Consider the following 18,171-nt stretch of genomic DNA (forward strand, 5'->3'; position numbering starts at 1 on the left):
TGAGATACATAATCTCTCCAGCGTGTTCAGGGTCTCCTCCCAGTTGGACCTACCTGGAAAACCTCCCGTGGGAGTCGCCCAGGAGGCATCCTAACCAGATGCCCGAACCACCTCAACTGGCTCCTATCGATGCGGAGGAGCAGTAGTTCTGCTCTGCTTACACTAAATCTAAGGCTGAGCCCAGCCACCCGGCAGAGGAAACTCATTTCAGCCACTTGTATCTCATTCTTTCGGTCACTACCCAAAGCTCATGACTGCAGGTGAGGGTCGGAACGAATATTGACCGGTAAATCGAGAGCTTTGCCCTCTGGCTCACCTCGCTCTTGACCACAACGGTCCGGTACAACGCCCGCTTCGCTGCTGACACCGCACTGATCCGCCTGTCGATCAGTCGCTGCATCCTACCCTCACTCGTGAACTCCATCCCAACCCGAAGAGAGCAGTCCACTGTTTACCGGCAGAGAACCTTCGCCTCATACTTGGAGGTGCTGACCCTCATCTCAACTGTTTTACACACTCTGCTGCAAACCGCCCCCAGTGCATGTTGAAGATCTGATGAGGCCAACGGAACCACATCATCTGCGAAGCAACCAACAATGCGATTAGATTAATTATACCTGAAACCACAAGATCACTTTCAGATAATAACATGGGCCAGATTTCAGATGTGCCTGCAGCCTGGATAGAAAAAGCTTTCCAAAGCAGACATGTGCAGCCTCTGCCTCTCCCTAAACCTTCTAAATGGCCAATAATATCTTCAGGCAAAGTGTAGACTGAACAACACACAACAATATCCTAAGCCACTACAAATTACCAGCTGCATAAAAATGTGGCTCAAGGTTTTTTTTTCCACGGGTGTATGCAGTCAGCTGTTCGACTTGGCTCAAATTGAATTAACCTGGAGGAAAATGGTTTGATTATAAACTCATTAAATCAGAATTTAATGAAGTAAGTGTAATCAATTTGTTTGACATTGATTTCCTCTCCATTTGAGCACAGTCTCGGCGAGGCCCACCTGAGCTGTGAACTCCCCGACATGTTGATTGACAAACAATAAGTGTGACTCTCTAATCAACGGGCCAAAACGGCACTGTGCATTAATGTCTGCTAAATGAATGGGAGAGAACAATGTGTTCCTAATTGGACATCGAAGAGTCAGACCATGTCCTAAATTTCCCTGGCATGTTAATGCAAATTCAAGGTTCATTTGCTGCTGTTTAACACCAGCGATGTGAGGCCGTGCCCGTCTATGTGTGTGTGTGTGTGTGTGTGTGTGTGCGTATGTGTATGCTTGTGTTTGCGTGACAGTGTGTGTTCTTGTATATCCGACTGCGCGTTTCCACTTGTGCGCACACACAAACACACGAGGGCACTTAGGGAAATGAGGAGGGAAGGGAAGCACTGAGGCGAGAGAAAGTGACTGTATAAACATGAGACAAGTGAGAGGGAGAGAGACGAAGACGAGGGACTAGACTTTCTTGAGACACACAGACACAAACAGACAGTCTTTAGTAATACCAGTGGTTACTAATACCACACTGTAACAGCCCCATGGGCTTAGGGGGGCCCCCTCTTTGGCTTCTTTTTCTTCCTCTTATTATTATTATTATATTCTACCAGCTTTTATTAAAACATCTCACCATGCAAACTCAATACCCACAACATACCCTACCAAATCCAATTATGTCAACTGCCGTTACATTATGTTTTGAGTTTTTAATGTCACCATGTCTTCCCATGTCGCTCCTTGTTTTGTTATGTCACCAATAAAAAAATAAATAAATACAAATAAAAGAAAATAAAAATGCTCAGCTTGTATGGTAAAGCTGCTCTGGGGGAAAAGCGAAAAAAAAAAACCCAAAAAAAACATAAAAAATATGTTGGAAAAAACCAAAACAAAACACTAGCTTTTGAAATCTTACTGAAGTCATCAGATTCTATGGTCGGTCCATTTGCCTTCAGACCACAATGGAAGCACTCTGAAGACTGAGAGCCTCCTCTTTCCAGGCGGTCTCGGGATGAATGTTTGGTCCACACCAGAGTTTGATTGACAGCTTTCACACCAGCCCAAACAAATCACTCTCAACAAGCAAACACACCAGAGTGTTAGGTGTAAAAGAACCCATTCTACAGGCTTATGAAGAGAATTGCACTCTCTTTACTTTCCTTTTATATGTGTGCTTATTTCTGCAGCTGTTGGGACATTGCTGTGTTTGTTTCCAATATGAAGACCGGCTGTGGCTTTGAAATGTATATAATACAGTTGTCATAGCCACGATGTAAACTTGTGGTTATGAACAGAGAAAATGTGTTCCCCACGGTAACAGCTGAGCTCCCGGCTCCACAATTGGGTTTTACGGTCAATGCAGGCTTCAGCAGAGCACACCTGACTAAATCCTATCAATGACTAAAGGCCGGGGCTGGTCCTGATACACGGCTGAAGGGTTTCTGGATACGGTTGAAACGTTTGTGTGAGATAAATGCTCATCTGTCCAATCTCTCATATTGGAGAGCCGGTTTAGTGCATGGAGCGGGGCGGAGCAGCAGCTGCAAACAAAAATGTTCAGAGCAATGACGTTGTTTTACTTCCTTCAAAGCCAATCTTTGATTCCCATCTTTGATCGGTCTTGTTGTTTAAAGTAGAAAAGCTGAGAAGCTTTACAGCACTAAACTGAAGAGTCCTTCTAAAAACAAATCCTGCTCTTTACTTCACAAAGTTGATTTCTGGGATCTTAATTAAACACAGGCAATGAGATCACTTTGTACCACAGAGTATTAGAACATGGACGGAAAATCAGTCAAATCAACAGAGATTTTCCAGTACCATTTTGTCCTTCCTTGTACTGATTCCAACAACTTGTGTATAAAAAAAAAAATAATTCAACAGCTGTACTAACCTTGTATGAGTGTAATATGATTGCTATTATTGTTATGTGGCGTGTTTATGTGTAAAACATGAACAAATACATGAATGCCAAAGAATCTTTTCATTTATTATCTAATTAATTAAAAATGTATCAAGGAATAAATAATAATTCATACACTAGTTGTCCTAACACCAGTGCCAACCCGCGTAATTAAAGCTTTTATAGTCTAACATATAAAGTTTATTAATAAATTACTTGTTATTGGATCCGTGCATGACTTGCACACTTGGCAGTATCAGAGCCATTTCTGATACTAATGTTTTAAGAAATTAAGTCACAATATTTTGAGAATACGGTCTAAACATGAATGAGAGTAAAGTCATAATGTTTCAAGAATAAAGTTGAAAATGAACAAGAACGGAGTCTTAATATTTTTCACGAAAAAAAGATGTATAAGTTGAAAAATGATTCGGAAAAAAAGTAATAATATCTAAATCAAGACGTTATAGGTCTTATATTACAATGCTTAATATTATTTAGTGAGCATGTGAGAGCAGTCTGTCAGCTTTTATGTGTCAAACGAGAGACGTGGATCAACTGAAGGGACAGGTTTCACCACTAAGCACCTTATTAATCAAAGATTTGCATCGATAACGGGACGTGTTCTGAAGCAGCAGCTGGAGCACATCGGGGATTCGGTTTCCTCCAGACAGCGAAGCCGAAGAGCACAGTTACGGTCTGGGAAAGCGTGAGTGTATTACCTACTGTGTGTTTGAAAATAGCAGCACTTGACAGGCAGGTCCACCCTCCACCTCTGCAGGCTCTTTTCTTGTTGCCTAAATAATTAAAACCAGAACATCATCTATCATCTCCTTCATCCATTAGTTACTACAGAACACTGTTAAATATTCACTACGCCCCTTTTGTTAATACACAAGCCATTTGAAATTATGAACAATGTGTAAGAAAGTACATTTTCTAACGTACCTCTGGCAATCAATCTTTAAAAATGTACAGATTTTATGAATCCTGTCTAATAATATTAATGGTATGTCTTCTTTATGATGACTGGAGTCTTATAAACTGTACAGGCCTGTGTAAAATGAACGTCTTTTCTTTTTGGTGTAGGACAGAACTTAATCTCCTTCACATACAATACAAGAGAACAGTGTTTTTTTTCTGAAGGTCAAAATTCAAAATCTCTAATATATTAAGTACCCAGTCTAGAAAAGGTCTTCTCTCAACCAAGGACATCCAATAAATGACCAGCAGAAATCAATTCTTTTGTATTGTCACTCTGAGCAGGTGTGACATTTTGGAGGAGTGGATGTCTCATTTTGAAACAAAAGGTTATTTGGGTGGAATGAGACAGGCCCCGCGGGGGGGCAGGGGCTCGTCAGCACTGTGTGAAGTTTAACTTAGTTAGAATTGAGTGATCACAGAGGAAAATCAAGTCACTGAAGAGTCACTTGTTTAATCCACTCTGCAGCTCCAGTGTCCATCTGCAGCCATGAGGCCAGCTAATGCTAAACCATGAAATATGAGAAATGGAAATTTGACAGCTAAAACCTCGACCTCAAGTTTCCTCCTTATCGTTTGATATCCACAAATCATATTGATATTGCCATATGTGCTCCTGTAGAAAGCATCTCTCAAAATCACTCTCACTTCAACACGGAGTAAGCGATTCTCATCCAATACACTTTTTGTCAAATTCAGTAAATATCTTCATCATGGTCCGCTAGCATGCTGGTTAGCTTAGCAGCAACAACTGTAGCAACTGTCTCATTATTTGCTCTGTATCATGGTGTTTGTCTGTAGGCTACAACATGCAAATAGTTTTATAGCCATGGAGACCTAAGAAACACAAACTTGCTAGCACATTGGATTCATTTGGTTGGATGCATCATTTGAAATGTAATGCCAGGTAACGTTAGCTTCCTTGTTAGCTTAGCTACAATCCTTCTTCTGTCATTTGTAAAAAAATTTAAATAACTGTCACTAGCTTTTACTTGTTGCATTTTTGATGCTGTGTTTGTGCACGTTTGTTTGTGCACGTTTTATATTATAAAGTTTGTTTTGCATTAGCTATTGAGAAACACTTCCTCTGGATTCCTCCATTGTGTCGTTGCCTTGGCAATGGACGTCCATGAATTTGGGGGGCGGAGCTTCTGATTTGCTTCGCAGCACACTATAGGAAGTAGAGGTACCTGGTATACTGAATTGCAGTCAGTCTGGATGAATACTTGCAGTGTCACCTCAGCTTCACTGTGTCGGACTCTCAGCAGTGTTTGTCCAGGAACCCCTCAATAACTATTGCCATGAATTTTAGTACAGACATTTATGTTCCCCAGAGGATGTATCCTGCTGATCTAGGTTATCCCCCGACGTTCCTCTGAAGCCACCGACCAGTCCAGGCTTTCAGTTATTCTGTGAAATATCTCCGCATCTACTGAATGGACTGGCACAGACAGAGGTTACCCCATGATTTTTCCTTCAGCGCCACCAGTAGTTTCACATTTGCGGTTTTCGGTGAAATATCTCAGTTACTATTGGATGGATTGTGATGAAAAGTGGTTCAGATATTCATGTTCATCCAGTCGCAATGATGTTTCCTGCAAAATGTGTTTACTGATAGAGGTTAGTTGCATATAAACATCATTTCTGGGAGATTGGGTTGATCAGTCATGTTCTCATGTTTAACCATCTTGTTGTAGGTAACCAGCAAATATTTAAGAAGCTGCAATGACATTACATGATTAATTGATCATTAAAAATGGATGTGTTTGTATGCAGTATATTCTGCTGTCTAGCTCATAGTGGATTATGTCTGACACAGTGTAAAGATGAGGCTTTTCCTGTTGCCAACAGGGGTGTGAACCGAAGCCACGAGGGATTATCTGACATTTCCTTAATTTCACACAAGAAAAGACAATTGTTTCATGTCACAGAGGCATTTTCACACCACTCCCAGAACTTCTTAGGGTCTCCTTGCCAGTTGGCATTTAGATTTTTTTTTTTTTAGCCTTAGTGATACTGCAGCACAGACTCATGGAGAGGAAAAATTATTGGATGGTTTCATTCCACGAAGCTGGGGGGCTCAGATGGTCGAGCACATTACACAACGGAGACAGAACATTTGTGTTACAAACATCCAAACAGAAGGATCAGCACCATCTTGCAGTTCTAGTGAACAATCAGCTGTGCATATATGATGATGTCTGTTCTGTCAGAGTCACTTCATTATAAGTCAGGAGTGTCGTTTGTTATTTTCAGAATAATGTGTACGTAAGAAGTGGATCGAAAGAACTTCAGTGATCAAGGAATAAAAGATTCATGTCGATGAGACATCCTGAGACTTAGTCATGTAAAAAAACATATTGATAATACAACACATGCTATTATCCTGCTATGATTATTCTCTGTCTTACTTCTATTGGGGGGATAACCATGATCTTCGGATGCTTTGGAACTTCATTTCCCATAATGTTTTGGTGGATGTGAACAGGAATTATAATATGTTTCTTGTGTTTTAATTATTTAAACTATTTTTTTTAGCCTGTAGTTGTTTACATGTAGTCAAACTGTGCCATTCAAAGAAGCTGAATCAGCTGTGATCAGCTCCTGATTGCAGTGTAGGCCTGGATGTACAGACAACCATCACCTGATTATTGTGATACTGAAGAAAACCTCAAAACTTGATGTTTCTGAATGAAGTTCTGCAGCTGTAATGAGTATGTGTTTTATCTGTTTTTCTAAAAAGATTTTACAGGTGTTTAATTGCAGAGATAATGATATCTTTAGGTAGTGTAAGTCGCACTTAATCTAAAGATGCGTGCATCATGTCTGCATGTTAGTTATGACTCATAGAAGTAGCGTGTGCTTTTTTTTTTTCAGTGCCAGAGCGATTAAAGAAGCCGACAAGAAAATAAATTCTGCCATTTTAAATTCAACATTCATCAATAATGCCACTGGCTATTTCGGATAATCAAATGTAGTCACAATAAGTTTAGTTTGACTTCTCAGAATAGATTTCCTTGACCCTTATGAAATATGGATACTGGATTTAATAGAGCTCTGCCCACAGTGTATTAAATACTAATGTTGCCCACAGCTTGCATGTGTGCTGCTGTCTAACTCTTTGTGTACGCCACACTGTTTACAGTCCTGCTACTGTGTGAATTTCCCTTTAGGGACAATTAAGTTTGAACTTGAACTTATCTTGTTATCTCGTGTTTTCATTAAGCGCCTTGGCTCAGCACCAGGTGGCCTTGTTAAAGAGCGCGTGGTAACACTGTGATGTGAGATTTAACAGAAGGTCCGTATCTTTTTTAGATTAAATCTGCCACAAAGTGGAGCGAGCGGATGCAGAGTGGATCTAAATGTATGACCGGTTGTTTGTGGATGAGCTTGTGGAGGTATTCATCATTAGAGGCATTTTCTTCTATCCACTGGATCTATGTTGCTCTCCCGTGTTACTGTCCGCTTCAGTGAGTCACTGCTTCATGTTTAGGGGTGAGTTGGCCAAAAATCTCCATTTTGGATTAAAATATGAATCATCCCGTCACTAGTCATTTTTGTAGTTTTGTCCGAATCAGGGGAAACAATGAATTCATTCATGCGTTCAGTCTAGTCCACCAGTGCTTCCATGCATATTGAACAAAACCCTGCGCCCCATCTGCCCTCAGGTGCTGTTGGTGAACAACTTTCCTTCAACAACATGTAAAGATTTCTTCCACAGAGCACCAGCTGCAGGGCAATAACATCAATCTATATTATTTATTTTTATTTATGCATCAGGAATGAAACATTTTGTGTGTGAATGTTGTTAATATTCCAATAAATAGTTGTTAAAAAAAAAAGGAAAGAAACCCAAAGTCATGATGTCACTTCCTGTCCAGCCTCTGTTCCACTAACCTCCAAACAATCCGTGATCCTGGACTTTACTTTCAGCTCAACTACAGGATTCACTGTTATTCATTCAAACAAAAAAAAAAACTACAGCTCCCATGAAAGTTCACTCTACTTACGTCATGATAACTTGGATTAATCCACTCACAAACTCTCTTCTGAAGTAGTTTCCTCAGCTCAGTCCTCTCTGTGCTGCTCTTAGTACAGACACTGAATTAGTCCATGGACTTTGTTGACATGACATTTAACTTTAAGTCTAGGGATTATGGGAAACGGATATTTGTTAAAGGCGTCAAAAACAGACAAAGGTTATTGAACAAAACATCTCTGCTAGATTAGTTCACCTGCGCTAGCTTGCTAACTAGCAGACATTGTGTGAGTGAGCTTCCTGCTGTTCTCCAACAGTTCATGCACCAAGAAGAACATAGTTTTTTTTCCTTTCTTTGCCTCCGACATTAAAGGTACAAACAAAAGACGGATCCTAGGGGACAGACATTTATCTACTGCAGGTGAAGAGTGAACTTCCTGTCTTACTCCTGCATCACTTTTTTAGGAGGAGTTTAGTTACGTTATTTTCAGCTTTTAACCCCCACCTGCATCACCTGTCAGTCCTGCGACTCCTGGAATCCCACAGCGCCCTGTGAAGCGATTTTGCTCCCTGGTTTTGTCTTGCGCTGCGTTCAGTGAGTGGACACAGATTTTGAGATGGACTGACATAAAAAAAAAAAGCGCAATAGTTCCCATTTGAAATGCAGCAGTATGAGATAATGTAGAACATAAAAATGGAAAAAAAAGGAAAGTAAAGCACCAGTGCCTCACCATTTTACTTACTTACGTAGCAAATGTACTCTGGCACTTTCCACCATTGCATTTAGTTTAGTCAGTCAGTCAGATAATCAGTCCTTCAGTCAGTCAGTAAGCGCCGTCTTCTCTCATTGTCTCTGTGGTTCCTCTGCTCTCTGTGTTTTCCTCAGTTGACTCAGAGTGAATCTCATCAGTTGACTGGTCTGCCACTGCACATTAGCCCTGTCGACCCCCCCCGCCTCAGGGAGGAGCCACACATGGGTGAACAGCGCCCACGCACTCCCGCACACACACACACACACACGCACGCACCCTCACGTCTGGACCCACAAACACTCACAGTGAGTACAAACTCTGGTTGACAGAAATGCTAACAAAAATGCACAGACACACACACACACACACACACACACACACACACCATCACAATGTCAGTGTCGGACAGATATCCTCAGCGCCCACGGATGCATTTATTTTGAATGGTCCTTATCTTGGTTGTTGAACCAGCAGTGTTATCATTTGAACCCCTAAAATTGTCAGTAATCACTCTGTTTACAGGTGAATATCTCTCTCTCTCTGTGTGTGTGTGTGTCTTTGTGGTTCCTGCTTAGTCATACACTTGGCTGACAATGACTTATCTGTCATCAGAAAACACACACTCACACACACACACACACACACACACACCCACACACACACACACACACACCCACACACACACACACACACACGCCATCATCCACTGCAGTATCTTGGCTCAATAATATTCACACCAGCATCACTCAGTATGTCTGACTTGATGTGATAATGGATGTAAAATAAATGCACCTGTAGGATCATCAGAGAAATGCCACTGAGCAGGAAAAAAACACTCCTAAGCCTGATGTTGTGTTTGGGGCCCTGGAGACTCCGGGGTGTATTTAATAGCTGAAAAAAAACATACTTAACATTGTTTTATTACTTTCATACTTTATGGCTTTTTCTAATTTCATGAGAGACTCCAGCTGTGAAGCTGGGTACTTACACTGCTCTATATCTGTGATCGGTGTTGACAGTATCTTTTTTATGCACCACTTAATCACAAATAAGAGTTTTATAAGAGTCTTCTTTTCTCACAGTTTCAATCTCCTTATGGTTTAATTGAGCCCATATAGCATGCGACACATGGAGTATTTCCTTTTTTGTGTAATAACAATACTTTATCATCATTTCTGTATTGTGTGGCATTGGGATGAGTTACCGCTTCAATACTTTCTTACTTATTGGACTTTAATAAATTCAAAGGAGAAGCGAAAAATATTTAAAGGGATAGAAAGGTTCAATGAATATTAATATTATTATTAATATTATTATATTTTCACATAAAGTCCTAGGGTACAAACATTGTGTCCTACAGCCTGTTTATTCAGGTCGGACGATTCAGACATAATTAGGAAGAAAAAAAAGATTATATCTATTGTAGTTAGATTCGGTCTGACTTACACTTTTCAAGGATATCATCATCTCGTTGCAAAGAAACGTCCATAAATTTGCTTAGAAATTAGACGCTTCTAACTGCAGAACTTCATTCAGAATCATCGTGTCTTGAAGTTTTCTTCAGTATCGCAGTCAGCCAGTGAGAGTTGTCTGCACATCCAGTTGGTACACTGTGAACAGAGGCTGATCGCTGTTCATTCAGAACACTCCCATGGGGACAATCTGCCAAGATGAGAACAAATACAGACGGTGGGCTCACAGTTGTAGCCCACAGCTAACGGAGCACTGGGCGTGGGGTAGGGGAAGGGGCAGAGTTGCGTCAGACACCATCACACTTTGAAAACTCCTAGTTTGGTTTGGTGAGCGGATACGCTGCTGACGGTGCTGAGTGTAAGGGTGGAGGAGATGTGGTGGTGGTGGTGGTGGGGGGGCTAGTCTAAAACATTCATTTAATTATTGATTCATTGACTTATCGTTGCAGCTCCACTGTTTACAGTTCCTCTTTGTTTTCTCAGCTGCGTGTAAATCAGGGTCGGTCCGGAAGCTACAGAAACAGCCCTCACCCACACAGATCGATGCTCTCTCACTCACATATTATATACCTTATTATAATCTTTAATCTGTATCTACACACATCTTTTAAAATCTGATCTGCCCAAGACGTGACTCAGTGTAAACGTGGTCCTCGTCTTCCTATGACACAGACCTCAGAGAACATTCACCACGTTGTTCTCCAGCGGCTCCCAGCAGCCTTCGCTGCTGTGCTCCCTGGTCTTTGCGAGGTCAGAGGGTCCCGTTTGTTATCTCACACGTGGACCTTTGATTGAATATTCTCCTACAGCGGCCATTACGTGACAGCTGCCAGTCAGGTTCCCGCTGTCTCCTCTCACTGTGGCGCTCCGCAGACCCTCTTTCGCGTAATGACACTTTAATGATTGATGACGCTGACATTGCTGGAGGGACATTCAGAAACAAGCAGAGTGGCACTGATGGGGGTGGATTCGCTAAGTGTGTTCATACCATGAGTGTCTTTGCTGTACTCATCAGGCAGCACAAATCTAATGTTTAGCTTGTTAGGTTGCAAATGTAATCAAAATAACAGGTAGCTCACTGTGCCGCTGCTTAAATTCACCAAATGCTGGTGCAACGGTCTTGAAATAAGGCTTTATGTTACATTTTAAAACCAGGCCAGCTACACTGAACTACACTTCGACTAAGCTGTTTTGTACTTGTCAGTGTTGATCAAACAGCCTTGCTGCATCTTACTTTGATTTTGCTTGTTGCAGCTGCAGTGTGTCCTGCTCCTGCACTGGCACAGCTTCAGCGTTCGCTGCCCTTTGTTACTAACAGAGGCCAAGTCACGACCGCCCTCTTCATTTGGATGAGCGAATTGGAGATCCTCCCCGAGGAGTGACATATTAAACAACACCTCCAATCGTGCAACAACTTTTTTTTTCATCCAGCGCCTCTGATAATGAGCGGATAAAAACCAGGGAGGGCGGTTGTTTTTTAGCTGAGGCATGCGATACAGAGGTGGCAGGAGGATTCGGAGGATTATGTGAGAAGCTAATTGAATAAGGCTTTTCTTCGAGCTCAGCAACCCCCCCATCAAAGTGCCATGCCCCTGAGCAAGGTGTGGAGCCCAAAAGTTAAACACTTCTGCTCAGTGGTAGAAAACTATTAAGACTGCGAGGGGGGGGGGGGGCTGCTCGAGAGCACACACATTTGAAGAGTTCATTTGATTTGTCTTGAGTGCTGTCGGCTCGTTTCAATGGAGCCTGCGAGACGACTTGACTCATCTCCGAGGTGTGTCAACAGCTTGGGATGCCGGTGGCACACGCCCATCGCTGTCATAACAACGCCCGGAGATGGATTATTAGTCATCACGCGTCGAAGGATCTATATATGGTGCATGTATCATGATGTGACTCGGAAACATGAATCAGTAGGATAGAAAATAAATATATTTATTATTGTGTCAGTAAGAAAAATGTAGTCTTCAGCAAGTTCGATATAAGCTTTGGTTATTATTTTCTGATGTGCATATGATGGTGTTTTAGTATAGCATGGTCGGTCTGTCTGTCTGTCTGTCTGTCTGTCTGTCTGTCTGTCTGTCTGTCTGTCTGTCTATCAGCCTGTCTGTCTGTCTGTCTGTCTGTCTGTCAGCCTATCTGTCTGTTGTCAGGGTCCGATGAGGCAGGGGTGAGGGTGAGAGACTCAGATGCAGAGGAGGTACCGATGTGCAAGAATTTATTTAAACAAAAAAACCAAAATCCACACATGAGACGATGACGATGACGAAACAGACACCAAACCTAACAACCAACAATGATACCACAAAGACGAGACAGAGCAAGGGCTTTTTAAAGAAACGGAACTGATTAACAATGGAGAACAGGTGGGGAAGCAGATACAGGTGGGACACATCAGGGATGATTAACAAAAGGAAGCAAAACTAGAACTCAGACACTGGGGTGACATGACTATCAAAATAAAACAGGAAGTGCACAAGACAGGGAAGACTAAACTAAACACCAGAAACACTCAAAACCCAGAACAGAAACCCAAAAACACAGAAAACCAAACCAAGAAAGTCCAAAAACCAACAACCTGGAGCCTCCAGGCTGAGACCATGACACCTGTCAGCCTGTCTGTCTGTCAGCCTGTCTGCCTGTCTGTCTGTAGCTCAGGTGGTTAATGGACAGTAGGCAGAACAATGAGAGTAAAATATCAGAAATTTACTGGATAAAAATAGTTTTCCATCAGGCAGCAGGAGGATTATTTAAGTAGAAAACACAAACAGAAACAGATAACATGTTTTTCATTGATTTTAGTTCCCACCCATCAACGTGAACATGAAGGGAACATGTCGACTCTCATGGTGACACTTGGAGCCCGATCAATCACTACGGATACCATTAATAAGTGTGCAACGTATAAACCGCAGGATGTAAGTGTGACTTAAACAGCTGCCTGTGGAGATTACGCCTCACTAAGCGTGTTGGAGGAAAAAAAAAAGATGTGTGTGTTGTGGTGTGTGGTCAACTATTTGTGTGTGTGTGTGTGTGGGGGGGGGGTGTCGGGGTGAGGTGGGCGAGTGACGCTGTTCTTCCTCTGGTCATTTGCGTTGGTAGATTAAAATAAATCCTCCATGTGACGTGTGTGATGTGGGTGAATTGGAAAGTGGGTCCCAATTTCTTTTGTAATGGAAAAAAAAATGACGGTGATTTAAAAAAAAAAAAAAACCTGAAATATTTTGGCGATGATGAAAAACTGGAATGATTGCAATATGAACTATTTAATTATAAGTTACTGCGATTACTACAGCATGGTATAGTAAATGTGTTAGTCAGTGATTAATGGATTTAGTTGTAGATTAAGTTGTTTTCAGCTTCTTCTCTGTTTTTTTAAAAGTTTATGGTTTAAAAATGTCTGTACAGCTCTGTGGTTCTGGCTTAAATACATTTATGTGTCTTGTGTGTTGTGACTCATTAAAAAGCTGCGGAGAATCTAATGAAGTCAAATATTCAAGATCAAATAAATAGAAAAGGGGAAACAACAAGTAGTAAAAGTTTTTCACCGCACTCAACAATCACATCCTGTTTCAATCCTGAAATACTTTTATGTGTCTGGCTCCTAAAATCTCCTCCAGCAGCTTCTGTTTTCAATGTCCTTAAGTCTTAGATCCATTAAGACCAATAAGATCCTTTTTCATTTTTATCAAAAATGGAGACAAACAAGTGCAAAATGGCGTCAGCGTGGAGGAATGTCTCCTAAGTGGAATATCATCTGTGTAATTGGCTCATTAGTCAATTTACACTGTTTACTTTGTATATTCAGTTTTGTAAGTCTCTATAAATGTTGAAGAGAGCGCAGTGCTCAGCTCGGCATGGCTTCCCAGTGTCGGCCCTTTTAATGTACAGTCCAATAACGACACACATGAGAGTAATATCTTCACTATGTACATGAATTAACTGCTGAGTAAGTAACGTCATTTTTCCATAACAAATTAACAAACTAATAGAATCTCATCAACAATTAGTAAAATGTCCATTTCTCTTCATGATACGCAGCTAAACATTTATAGAAAAATGACAACATGAGTAAAACATGTTGTTTGTGGCACAAGCGTTCTGTGTCCCGCAGAGAAGCTAATTAAACTTCATTAAAAAACATTAAGGATACTAAAGTAAAACATGAAAGTATGCTGAAAAGGCTTGTTATTTAAATTTATTTTGACATGCAATACATCGTATTATTATTATTACTGTGCAAAAAAAAAAAACAGGCACACTCCGCTCACATATACAGTACAGTAAGCCAATTATACGAGCCCACAATTATTCATGTCCTGGCTCAGCCATGTTGTTAGTACAAATGAAGAGTTGTCTGATTAAAAGTTACAATGCTGTCTGCTGTGATGAGTGTATGCAACTGGGTCAGAGAGGCTGCGAGAGAACAAAATAAAAAAGAAATAAAAAAAATTAAAAAAACAGGATGCGGAGAGCGAGGGAGAGACGGAGGGAAAGCCGCGGCAATGATTGGCAAGCATCGGTTTGCTACGTGCTTGGATCAGAAACAGCTCCATTTAGAGCGTCCTGTTTCTGCAGAGTCGATCTGAGCAGCTCGTGAAGAGCTGGACTTCACCGATTTAACTTGTTTCTATTTCCTGGTGTGTTATTGATGTGACTGTGTGTGTGTGTGTGTGTGTGTGTGTGTGTGTTTGTGAATTCAGCATCTGTTGTTTTTAGACGGCTAGCCTTAGGACACGGGCCTGCATACTAATAATACCGCTAATAATGACGACAAGCAAGCAAACAACGAGAGGAGAGGAGAGGCACGGGGAAGGCAAAGAAAAGCAGAGTGGATAAAGAAAGAAAGAAAGAAAGAAAGAAAGAAAGAAAGAAAGAAAGAAAGAAAGAAAGGAGGAACCAACAAGGGGAAGAGAGAGGAAAGAAGTGAAGATGAGACAGAAAAAGGGGAAAGAAAAAGAAGATACTTAGCGTAGTCGAGGTAACTAATGATGACAAAAACAAAAACAGGCACTGATGTTGTGTTCTCTTCTACATTGTGTCTCACATCAATGCAGACTCCCCCCCAGTATCTTTTGCAGCTGCAAACACAGCACAGTGAGGACTGTAGTGAAGCACTGAGAGGAGCTGCACAGTGACCTCTCTTTTCAATTAGCGAGAACAGGTAGAGAGCGCCGAGCTGTAAATCAAAAGGAAGCCATTACAAAACACCGGACGCTCTGTCAGGTGGGACTCCATCCTCCATCATGCAGAAACTGTAAACACATCCCGGCTTTCGCAAACAGTTTCGGCTGAGCCACGATGGCAGCTTACTTTCAGGGTAATGACTATTATCATCTGCATAATTTAGATGGTGCTGAGTGTGTGTTAAGCCTCATTCAGCAGAGAGGGAAGGAGGAAGATGGGGAACAAGAGGAGCAACGGGAAGAGGAGGGGCGGTTTTGGCAGAGGGAAAATCATATTGGCGTCTTTGAAAGCAGGATTTGATCATATTCTGTTTCCAGGAGCTGGGGAGTACCACTGCATGAGCGAACACAGACCTGGGGGCTGTGGAGTTAGCAATAGATGTATCTTGCAACCTATATAAAAACGGAGAGTGGGCTGCCCCGCCGACGCCATCTCGGCGAAATGGCAAAAAGGTGGGGGCGTGTGTGGAGGCGAGACTTCATCGAATGCCGGTTTGCGGCAAGCGTACGCTCATCCACCTGTCACTCAAAGCGGCCATGTCCTTAATTATGCATAACTTAAAGCCTTAATAAAATTTAAAGGTGAGTTATATAAAAAATTCAGCCCCAGCACAGTTGTCATGAAGGAAGAAATTAACTCTAGAGGCTGTAAACATGTTTATTTCTGCTGTAAAGTTGGACATTGTAACATGGGAGTGAATGGGGACTGACTCTCTTTTGGAGCCAGACTCAAGTGGTCATTCAAGGAACTGCAGTTTTTGGCACTTCCTGTTACGACCCAGCCTCTGACGCTGCACTTGGTCGCCAACAGACTTCCAGCAGAGGGGCGTGTTGGTCTGATGAAAGCCGGCCTCTCATATCCTCGCCTCAGGCCTCCTCAAGCCTCCATCCTCCAAGCAGCTGAACTTAAAAACCTCAGTGGGCCGAGCATCCAGCAGGATTATTTCAACATCGATGGCAGCTTCTGCCTTTTGGAGATAAAACTCTTCGCTCGTCAGAAAGGGAAGGAGAGGAAGAGGAGGGTAACAAGTGCAGAGGAAAGGGTGGAAACAACTCTGAGTAAAGAGAGAGAGAGAGAGAAAAAAAAAAGTAATCTGAATGTATTTAAACTCATCGTCGACTGAGATGCTTGCAAAATTACCCACTCATGGCATGCAGCCTCACTGATTTTATTATGCCATCAATTTTGTGTGTCAATGCTTCCACACCCCACTTCCTGTCTCGCTCATCCCTGTTCGCTCTTCTCCTCCCTCATCTCTCTCTACCCCATCTGCACCCTCCTCCTATACGCAATATTATCTTATTCTCTCTTTTCTTTTATTTATATATTTTCCCCTCAGTATTAAAGTGATTTATCTTCTGTGTTACATTTCTACAGTTGCAAATTAATTATAGATCACAGCCGTCATCACATGGCTGTGCACCATGGAGACGGTGGTGTGTGTGCGCACATCTGTGTGTGTGTGTGTGTGTGTGTGTGTTTTCTATCATTGTCACTTAGTTCTCTGCAGTGGAATCATCCAGAAAATCAGGTGCACCAAGAACAAGTATATCATGTCAGAGAATCAGCAGACCCCGGCGCAGACAGAGTCAAATATAGCTTAACTACCTCCAGCTGAATTTACACGAGCACACGGAGAATTCAGCTCGGATCTGGTCTTTTCGTGGCCGTCTAGACTGAGAGAGATGAGGAAGAGTCCGATACTGCTGTACTCATGTTGTAAATAAAGCTGCTATTGAGCATTTTCTAAATATCTAAGAACTGAAATAAATGGTTCAGAAGTTGAGCATTATACATTATATATTATATATTTGTTGAATTGTTGTGCAGCAGTGGCAAATGTTGCGTTATAGCTTCAGCAGTAGGTTAATCCGGCTCTGAGCGTGAACAGTGAGGCTGATATCACACTGGACTCCAGGCTGCGTCGCTCCCTGTCCGACCTTCATGTTTGTGAAGGCGATTTAAAGCCACATCTGATCCGAACACACTCGACATGACACGGCCGCTCGTGTAGCGTGGGCATGTGCTAACCGGTGTGAACAGGAAGTAGATTGTCAACTCTGCAGTTAAACAGAACAGCGAAGACAGTTGTAGCGTTAAAATTGTAGAATTTAGCTGCACAACAGCTGCTAGCAAAGACAACGAGGTCAGTAACGCTAGTAATTCGTTAACCCCCCGGAGTTTTTCAAACTAAAACGTGGTCGGCAGTGTTTTCACAAAAGCAGAGTAGTGTGGACGCCGGGTGTAAACGTAGCCGCAGATACACATTGTAAAACTAAAACGTTTTAGTGTGCAGTCTGAATCTGCAGCAGGTATGGCAGACCCTGCAGCTAACAGTAGAAGCAGCTATGTAGAGAGCTAAGAGAGGCGAAGTTACCGAAAAGCTTTCAACTTTTCTCATTTGTGTATCAAAGTAAAAGTTTTTGCAGCGGCACAGTCGTTCATGTAAATCCCTGACTGGGCTGACAGTCATGTTCATGGCTCTAAAGATTTAGAGTATGGTGACAAACAGAGGTCAGCGTTGGTGTGACATATTAGGGCCTCGTGTCTCTCCAGACAAATGGTTCTTTTCTCTAATGTGGCAGGAAGTGGCGAGCGGAGTGGTGCTTACCCAGCCTAGCATAAAGAAGGTAATTATACTGACATCTCATTGCCTCTGAATTTATGCTTCTGTAATGGCTTAGACACACTGAACCCGCCGCTGCAGAGACCGGGCCCTCTTCACTCCAAAACACAATGACTTGAAATGATACTTCCGCCATTGTATCTGCTACTTTATTGTTATTTCAGCTGTTAGTTTTCATAAAGAGGATTTTGTCCAAACTGTAATGATATGCGTTTGCCTCACCTGTGCTTGATGAATGTGCTCTTTGTAAGTCTGTGTGAAAGCACAC

General features: G+C 42.0%; 1 protein-coding gene across 1 annotated transcript in view; it reads left to right on the forward strand.

Annotated features, from left to right (window-relative positions):
* The window catches only part of LOC111219395 (metabotropic glutamate receptor 7-like), a 264,938-nt gene that overhangs the window by 20,959 nt on the left and 225,808 nt on the right, over window positions 1-18,171 (forward strand). The window lies entirely within an intron of this gene.

Source organism: Seriola dumerili, unplaced genomic scaffold (genome assembly GCF_002260705.1).
Source record: "Seriola dumerili isolate Sdu_G_001 unplaced genomic scaffold, Sdu_1.0 BDQW01000066.1, whole genome shotgun sequence".
NCBI classification, from domain to species: domain Eukaryota; kingdom Metazoa; phylum Chordata; class Actinopteri; order Carangiformes; family Carangidae; genus Seriola; species Seriola dumerili.